This window comes from Peromyscus californicus, unplaced genomic scaffold, assembly GCF_007827085.1.
Source record: "Peromyscus californicus insignis strain IS unplaced genomic scaffold, ASM782708v3 Scaffold_11__1_contigs__length_118956290, whole genome shotgun sequence".
NCBI classification, from domain to species: Eukaryota; Metazoa; Chordata; class Mammalia; order Rodentia; family Cricetidae; genus Peromyscus; species Peromyscus californicus.
The window spans coordinates 91175216-91184412 of NW_026294402.1; positions in this window are offsets into that span (position 1 = coordinate 91175216).

Genomic DNA, 9197 nt, shown 5'->3' on the forward strand with positions numbered 1-9197 from the left:
ACAATTCCTTTGACCATTCTCCACGCCCTGTGCCCTAATCCATCAGACTTTTTATTTTTTCAGAAACTTAGTAATTCAGTTTGTGATAACTTAATCATGTTCAGTGTAATTTTTATCTTGTGAGAGAGGAGAAGGTCTACTCTGTTGGAGGTGCTTTAGATCCGTTATCTCATTCATAGTAAAACTTCGAAATGGATATATGCCCATTTACCCATGAGAAAACTAGCATTTGAGGACGTTAAGCTAGTGAATGCTGGACTGGGGAGTGAGGTCCAGCCATGACAGTTTAAGCCATTTCCTAAGCACGTACTCCTTTTCTGGTCTGCAAAATGCTAATGGAAGTCACTAGATGGCATTGTGAAGTAACCGCTAGCCTGGCTTCCTTGCTGGGATGCTCGTGGAACGCTGAGTCTACAATCCCCATATTCACCACCAGGGGGCAGGCGAGGGAAATAAATGGCTCGGTGCCATCACAGACCAGAAAGGAGCCTCTCCTGGTTCACCTGGAGGCTGAAGAAGGCTGCGACCACTCTCTGATTCTAAACACTACAGATTCCAGACACGGTTACTGAACTCTTCTTCACATGTACTAAAACACTGGACCTCAACTTTGGATCTTTCCTGTGACTTAATAAAGAATATCAGCACGGTTGGTAGAAAACACAGAATTCAGTTTCTGGCTTGGGCAACAAAGACCACTCCATTACTTCTGGCTGGACAGGTGCTCTGCGTGCATTGGCTCATTTCACCCTTAGGGTCTTAAGAGATTCAGACGGTGAAGTAACTCACTCACATTTACAAAGGGAACTAGGAAGTCGGTCCAATCTGCCCGACTTCAAACAGGCTCTTCAACAGCCTCTACTGTCAAATGGTCTTAGTCAAGATAGCCTCTCTCAGGGTTGACCTTGTACAAGCTTGGAGAGTGGCACGCTCGTGGAAGAGGACGGCATGCTAGCTCCCTGAGGTCTGTTACAGTGAAATGCGATGCAGGTCCCCAAGCACTGTCCCTTCTCCAGCACCGACAGCATTTTCAATTCCAGTGGCATGTGTTTTCATGTCTGTTTTCCACAGGGAAACAGTGAGGTCCATAAAGGGGGAAAGGATTGGGTTGAGCTCTCTAAACTCCCTAATTCATGAACTAAACAAATCCATTTGCTGCCTGTGGTCACGGATCAGTCCTGTGCTAGGCACCATATCACAGGTGACTCGAGTATTGTCATTACCTTTAGGTGCTTGCTAATTAGGGAAAGGACAGTGCCCTTATTTACCAGTGCCATCCATGTACTCACGAACTCGCCCATGAATCCATCTGTCCACCATACACACATCTATCCACCCACCTATCAGTTTACATATCCATCCATTCACCCTCCCACCTATCATTTATCTATTCACAAGCTGTGTAGGCCCTCCATCCTGTAGGGGGGCCCTCCATCCTGTAGGGAGGCCTTCCTTCCTGTGGGGCCCCCTCCTTCCTTCCTGTACGGTCCCCTCCTCCTTCCTGTGGGGCCCCCTCCTCCTTCCTGCCAGGAGGTCCTGTCTTAGGGCTTCATTGTCATTTGCACTTCCCCAGATCACACTGCTGATCCCTCTGGTCATCGTGCTCAGTCCTCTTTTCTATATCTCCATCTCACAGAGAGATCCTGTCATGTGACAAAGCCTTTCTTGGGGAGACACAACACACATGCCTACTCACCCCACATAGGGAACCATGACAGACAAAACACAGATACCACCCAAGTCCAACTTGGTGAATCAGTGAGTTTTACTGGGGTTATACGTACAGGAGTGTGAGTGAGGGGTCACTTACAGGAGCAGAAATGACCCAAAGACAGATGTATCACCAAAGCCCACCCCAGCACGGGTGACAGCTTACAAACGCTGGGATCCTGGAGCACACTGCACAGCCTGCAGACAGCTCGACAGGTTGGGGTTTGACCTCCCCAAGTGACAAATCTCTTTCAGGCAGCTCTATAAGTTTTTGCTTCTTCAAGGTAGCTGGTCTGTTCTCAGAGTCTTGTTTGCAGCTCAGCTTCCCTCAGTCAGAGGGAAACTCTCAGCTTTCACTACTTGTTCTGTCCGGGAGGGGCCTAGTGAATCTGGTCAGTTTCAGGGACTTCCTGAAGCTATTTTGAGTTGTTTACCTTCCTGCTTAAGGAGAGTCTCTGAAGCATGGAATGTTTCCATCTCTGAGGAAACTGTTACACAAGGAGACAAGTGCATGTGTCACTTAGTAAATGTTTGTTGATGAAGCAGCAGAGCTCCAAGTGGGTGCTGTGTGCTTCAGTATTCTGTAAAACAAGTCACCGGGATGCTGGGGGACGCTTTTAAGAGCGTTTCTTGTACTTAATTTTTAATTATATAACAAGCACATAATTATCTTCCTCTGCTATTTAATATTCAGAATGATAATGGCAGAGCATATTGTAAATCCTGCGTTGGCCTGGCTCCCAATGGCTCTTGAGGAAAGGGTGGAGCTCTAGGTTGTGGAGGGACCATTTTGGCCCCCATTCTTGTCTGCTGACTTCCATCAGCAACTGCGGAATGTCACTGATGTCAATTTTGCAAAAATCAGATTTTCAAACATCAGAATCTTTGTGTAACTTTGTTAGCAGATACCCAGTGATAAAAGTTGTTACTTAATTGGTGGTGACGTACATTTAATATTACCCTCTGAACTGAATATCAAATGACATGACCGAGTGGTCTATTTAGCCAAACAAGAGGGGCAAAGCATAGAGGAAGGCAAGGGACTTCAGATATTGGGTACCCGGCCATCCTGCAGGCCAGGAGGCTGCTGGGCATCAGGCCCAGAGGCAGCTAGTTCAGATGGGCTGATGGAAGGAGGGCAGAGGTTGACTTGCTAGCTGGCCTGACTAGTCAGAACACATCAGTTAAAGCATGTCAGAATTGGTTGGCGTGGTGATTTGAATGTGAATGGCTTCAAAGGCTCAGGTTTGAATACTTGATCCCCACTTGGTGGAGCTGTTTGGGAAGGATGAGGAGGTGTGGCCTTGTTGGAGGAGGTATGTCACTGGGGAAGGCTTTGAGGTTCCAAAAGCCCACCCCAGCCATTCCCAGTTAGCTCTCTTTCACTGCCTCCCACTTCTGGATCAGGATGTAAGCTCTCAGCTACTGCTCCAGCACCATCCTTCCTGCCTGCTGTCATGCTCCTCGCCATAGACTCACTTTCTGAAACAGTAAGCTCCCAGTAGCTCTTTCTCCTGTAAGTTGCCTTGATCGTGGTGTTCTGGGCACAGCGATGGAAAAGTTAATTGAGACGTTGTTAGAGAGCAGTGAACCTGAGCCGCCCTTCTCTTGGGCCTCGCTTTGATCCACATTTTGACAAGTCGACGGTTGGTTCAACAGGGGGCTTGGAGCACGGCAGTGCTGAAGCTGACTGTGAGCTCCTTTGAATCAGCCTCACGCACTGACTCAAGTTGGATCGGCCGGTGAGTGTTTTTAGTCTTGTGTAGCTATTTCTTCCAAATTGGGACACTTCCTCCTGGAGGGAGATGAGATGCTCACAAAACTCGAGAAACTCACCAAATTTGCAAGACTTACGAGCCCCTCCCTGAGGTTAGAAGAGCAGTAACCAACTGTTGGAGGACTCTTCAGTGGAGTTGCCTGCAAGGTACTCAGACAACTCCCGTCCTGTGACTTTCGTGAATGGCCACCCACGCTAAAGGAGGCTTTTTGTTTTGTTTTGTTTCTTGGAGACAAGTTTTCTCTGTGTAACAACCTTGGCTCTTCTGGAACTTTCTTAATAGACTAGGCTGGCCTCGAACTCACAGAGATCTGCCTGCATCTGCCTCCCAAGTGCTGGGATTAAAGACATACACCACCACTGTCCGGCTAAGGTAGGTTTTTGGCTACTGTTGCCTAAGTCACCCACACTCCTGTGAGTAACCCCAATGAACTAGACTTGGAGTCGTTGAACTCTTTTGGTCGGCTGTCACCAGTTCCCTGTCTGGTGTGAAAGGACAGGTATCCGGTCACATCTCTGCAGGAAAAGCAAGCGGCACCTGTTTTGTTCGACTGGCGTTATGAAGAGCTAGAAAACAAAAGGATGGTACGACGTAAGTAAATAAGACAAAAGGGAAGGCAAATAGAAACCAGAAGAAACGAAAAGCTTACAAGAGAGGCATATGCCCACAGCACATTACAGTAGCTAGCTGAGCGGTCATGAATATTGGTCAGAGCCACTACACAGTACTTTTCTTCTTCTTTTTATTTATTCCTCTCTCATATATCACATCCTGATGGAAGTTTCCCCTCCATCCTCTCCTCTCAGTCTTTCCCCCACCTCCCTCTCCTCCTCCTCCCCCTCCTCCTCCTCTTCCTCTTCCTCCTCCCCCTCCTCCTCCTCCTTTTCCTTTCAGAAAAGAGCAGGCCTCCCAGGGAAATCCACTGAATATGGCATAACAAGTTACAATAAGACTAGACCCAAACTCTTATATCAAGGCTGGATGAGACAATCCAGTAGGAGGAAAAGAGTCCCAAGCACAGACAAAAGAGTCAGAGACACCCCTTCTCCCACTGTTAGGAGTCCCACAAGAACCTCAAGCTACACAACCATAAGGCATATATATATGCAAAGGACCTACTCTGACATAACAGGGTCCTTGGTTGCCGCTTCAGTCTCTGTGAACCCCTTCGAGCCCTGCTTAGCTGATTCTGTGGGCCATGTTCTTGTGGTATCCTTGACCCCTCTGGCTCCTACAATCCTTCTTCCCCATCTCTTGCAGGATTCCCCGAGCTCTGCCTCATGCTGGCTGGCACACTGCTTCTTGACCCTCAGCTGTTATACCCAGCCTACAAACAAAAAGCAGAAACTGATGCCGTGGTCCACTCATTGTTTCCAAAACGTAAAGTAAAGCTAGCGAGCATTTGGAAGAAGGGAGAGAAATAGTCTATTTTGACTAAGGGAGTCAAGAGCCCCGTGAGAGGATGGTAGACCTGGGAGTAGACGTGAAAAGGTCACATTTACATTTCTGAAGATACATTTTAATAATGTGCATGATTATCTGGATTCAGACTAAGCAGGAAACTAACCGATGAAAATCATCAAGTCTAGGACGTGTTAAACTCCTGTTGTTTGGAGCAATGACCAGAGGAACAGAAGACATTGATCCAGAGTGGCCCTGCTGGCTCTGTGGGGAAGGGGAAGTGATGGGAATGTCTTTCTGTATGCTGTGAATATGTTCAGCTACAGGGAAGCCAGGCCTTGTCCCGTTAGCTGTCCTTTGCCCAGACTTTCTAATTAGCCATGGGCATGTGCTTAAACCTCAAAACCAAGAATGGTTTACTGGATTGAAGTGAATGAGGTGGATACTGTTTGACAGCACTCCACCTGTAGGCCACTCCTGGAATCTTCTGGAAACTCAGAACCCAAGGGGCAGGAAGGACAGAGACAGGTACACAGGGGGATGGGCCACACAGAGTGCTCCTGTAGGGCAGGGTTGCACAGGCCAGAGGACCAGGGGAGAGGGGGGTGGTTTAGTCCGTGGGAGCGAAACGCTTCTCTAGAGACAGTGCTGCCTAACCAGAGTTCTAAGGAGGTCAGGTGGATGGAGAGGCTGCTCTAGATGAAGCTAACAGCATGTAACAGCAAACACTGAAGGAAGAATTGGCACACCACACTATCATGAAACCAGAGGCTGCAGGACCAAGGGGAGAGGCTGACTTCTGCCACCCAAAGGTGGCCAGAGCATTGACTGAAGGCCAAATGGGCGGTTTTCCTGTTCTCACTGGGCAGCCTCCTCTTGGCTGATTCCTCAAATCTCATCTCTTGTGGCTTTCAGGCATTCTGACTTCTGCTCTTAGACGCCCCATCCCTCCCCAGCGCTGGGGTCAGGGATCCAGTTTGGATGCTGATGGTTCTACTTGCTAGCTTCCTTCTTATATCTGACTCTGAGCTTGGGAACAGGGACGGCCCCGAGCCCATGAAGTGGCTTTGTGTTTCTCTGCAAGCAGACAGCGTCTGCTGGAATTCAGATAAATATGTGTTGGCTGGCCTCAGTGGTGGCCTTTGTGCGGTGCTCAACCTCCACAGCCACTCAGGGTGGCCCTGATTATATGCTCAGAATGGAGGGTCCTTCAGAGCAGGGAGGGCACCGTACTCATCAGTAACAGTTTAGGTCACTCAGTGGGGTGGATGGATCCCTCACACTCATACATCCACTCCAACTGACAAAGAGAAAAGGACTCAGGAGCTGCAAACTTGGCTTGCTCTACAGCACCAGGGACTCAGGCTATTTCAGATCTGGGCACTCCCCAGCACTGGCTCAGGCCACTGACTACCCCATCTCTGCCCTCAGGTGAGACCTGGCGTGGTCAAGTCTCTGAGGGTAGAGAGGGAGTAGACCTGTCAGTTCCTTCTAGCCAAAGGAAGATCAAGTTATGTGTGGGGGTGTGGGAGGGGGCTCAATTGGGATTAGGCTTACCAAGGGAACAAATAATGAATAATGCAAACATGTAGATCACTTCAGGGCCAGACTGCACAGTTGAGCTTCCCAAATCCACCATGAGCGTGCCCACCAAGCTTCTACTGAGGCCCCTGGGAGTCTCGGGGAGCCCCAGATGCCTGCTACAAGCTTGAGGGCTCTTTGAAATTACCTGCTTCAACTTAAAAATTCATGAGAACTCTGCACTGTACTTCTGGACTCATTTCAATGTAACATTGATGTGTTAAATTACTTTCTGCTGAGACGCCTGGGTTTGCCTGGCTTCTGCATCCTGCTGCCAGGGCCGAGGGAGGAGAACGCTGCTCTCTTGTTTTTCCCTGCCCCACCTCCATTCCCTTTCTCGTTGCTGGCCTCTGTTTCCCTTTGGGGGAACCAGCTTTTCCCGCTCTGTATCCACTGACAGTCATAATGTAGGTTCCTTTCGTCTGAGCACAGTGGCACCTCTAGGAATGGGCACATGGTCCAGGCAGAGACTGAACATCAGCTGGGACTTTTCTTGCTCTTGGAGCAGAGAAGACTTACTCAGCTGAGATGCTGGGAACTCCAAGGCCTTCTGGGAGAGATAAGCTGCTTGAGAATAAACTGACGCAGAGGAAGCGGAGCTGGAAGAGCACATGGCACGGGCTTTCCCTGGATTTTACGACACCTAGGGCAGTAGCCCTGAGGACAAAACCAGACACTGGACTGGATGTGCCTTGTTCTCCTGGGGACTGACAGCATGTTGACAATTCTCTAGTGGACGTGGGCCCCAGCTTGGAGCATGTACTTAGTGGAAGGGGTTTGGGTTTTGCCCTGGGAGCTGGCCGGCTGGATGGGGGTGTCGCTCCACCAGATGCTCCACATCTCACTGTGTGGTTTTAGGGGTTGCATTAGGTGATCTTCAGGGTCTCTTTCGGCTTTAAGACTCTCCGCCTGTAAGTTTTATAGAGACGTAAGGAAGCTTAAGTTTCCTGTTGGTGTAGAGAGAGATTCCGAGCTGCCCGTCCGAAGGGTCCCTGTAGGGCAGATGTGGGGATCTGTAGTTTGAACGCAGCAGCATGATGACTTTGATACACAGCCAGGTGTGGGTATGTGTATTCTCCAGCTCGCTTTCCAACGTCAGCCACTCAAGAAGTCACGACAGGAATTTACTGATCACCTACTATGAGTCAGTGACACCTACCTTCTGACAAAAACCTCCTTGTAGGGTAGAGAGAGTGACCTCCAGCCTATGCCAGACTTCCTGTCAAGTCCCAACTGCCAGCTCTGAGGAAAAACACACATTCCTGCAACTTCCTCTCACCATTCGATGGCCCCATAAGCGGTGTTTCAAACTTTTATTGATGAATAAGCTATTCAGCATCCAGTCGGTTCCCTTATAAACAGAGCGTAGATGAACGCCAGCCTTTATGTGGCGGTAACCGTTGATGTCTCATTTAGAGCCTTAACAAGGCCGTGCCATGGTAACCGTAACTCACACATTGCCAGAATTCAAATGGCTTATTATCAAGATAAACATTTATGATATTAAGGTATGTGATATTAGTGTCATATTTTCTACAAGCCTGCTTGTGGCATAGTTCAGCTTGGGGCTAACACCATATTGAATTATTTAAGCCATCTCTCCCAGGCTTATTAAAAAGTTCAGTAAAATATATATTAGGATATAAAAGTTTAATCCAGAGTTCACATTGCAGTGTTTGCAAGCTCTTGGCCTTTGGAAGGGAAAGCTAGGGCAGCGTAGCTGCAAACAGACTGTGTCTTGGGAAAGGCAAGTGTGTGGGGGAAGACACCACACGCCCCTTCCCTGGGCCTCAGCAGTCGCTTCTCTCATTCCGTGTGTTACAGAATGAGGAGACTCAAGGGCCCTTCAGCCCAGTCAGTAATTGGACTCCTGGGCACAGGGATGGTGTGGGACAATGGCCTTTGCTCTCTAGGACCCCGGGTGGATTACTCTATCAGTTACTGTTCTCATCACGGTGACAGAAATACCACGAGGAACAACACAGGGGAGAAAAGGCTTATTTTGGCTTAGGATCTCAGAGACTAAAGTCCTTCGTGGAGGGGAGCTCGTCCACCATGGAAGACAAGCGTGTGTGAAGCCACGTGGCAGATGGTGAGTCGGAAGGCAGCAAGAACTTGCTGAGAGGCTCCCCCATCATGGGGGCCAGGACTCAGAGAGCTCCAGCTAGAACCCAATCCCGACCCTAATGACCTACTTCCACAAGCCAGGCCTCACCTCCTAAGAGCTGCACAGCCTCCCTGGCACCAACAGCTTGGGCGAAAACGCAAACACGGCCTTGGTGGGGTGGGGTGTTCAGATCCGACTCAGGAAAGCAGCTCATCTGAAGGGTCTCACACTGTTATCAACCCATTTCTCTTTTTAAAAAATGTTTATTTATTTTTTATGTGTAAGGGTTTTTGTCTGCATGTCTGCCTGTGCACCATATGTGGGCAGTGCCTGTGTAGGCCAGAAAAAGGCTTTGGATCTCCTGGAATTGCAATTACAGATGGCTGTGAGCTGCCATGGGGGTGCTGGGACTTGAACCCTGGTCCTCTGAAAGAGCGGCCAGTGCTCTTAACTGCTGAGCCATCTCCCCAGCCCCTCAATCCATTTCTTGAGTGTCCATCTTTCTTCTCCAGACTATACTTGCCCTGGAGGGGCTGGGTGGAGCTGCAGTACATAGATTTAAACATCTTAACTGAGTTAGGGACACCTTTCTTCAGTCCTCCCAGATGTGAGCTCTAGCC